Source organism: Myotis davidii, unplaced genomic scaffold (assembly GCF_000327345.1).
Source record: "Myotis davidii unplaced genomic scaffold, ASM32734v1 scaffold2091, whole genome shotgun sequence".
NCBI classification, from domain to species: domain Eukaryota; kingdom Metazoa; phylum Chordata; class Mammalia; order Chiroptera; family Vespertilionidae; genus Myotis; species Myotis davidii.
This window is the reverse complement of record NW_006282603.1, coordinates 177,548-177,830: the sequence shown is the minus strand read 5'-3', so window position 1 is coordinate 177,830 and position 283 is coordinate 177,548. Positions and strand designations below refer to the sequence as shown.

General features: G+C 62.5%; 1 protein-coding gene across 5 annotated transcripts in view; it reads right to left on the bottom strand.

The window, feature by feature from the left end:
* MTHFS (5,10-methenyltetrahydrofolate synthetase (5-formyltetrahydrofolate cyclo-ligase)) overlaps positions 1–283 on the bottom strand; it is an 88,478-nt gene that overhangs the window by 20,248 nt on the left and 67,947 nt on the right. The gene's annotated exons all lie outside the window — the stretch shown is intronic.

Here is a 283-nt window from a genome sequence, read left to right as displayed (position 1 = left end):
CGATTTGACAACGCGTCTCAGAAAGGGTTTCGCGTCTCCCCTCGTGCGCGCTGTGCTGTGTCGCCGTGAGGAGGGAGCGGCTCGGAGGCCGCGTCCAGTCTGTCCTTCTGTGAGCTGTGAGCACCAGATGCCAACGTCACCGATGGCCGCACGCACCTCCTTAAGCCCCGCGGCCGAGTAGATGAGGGCACGTTCCTCAAACGCGTTTCCAAAACACGGAGAAGCCGAAATCCTCAAAGAAAACGCGGACCCGGGAATCGTGGCAGCTCCGGGGGCAGAGCCG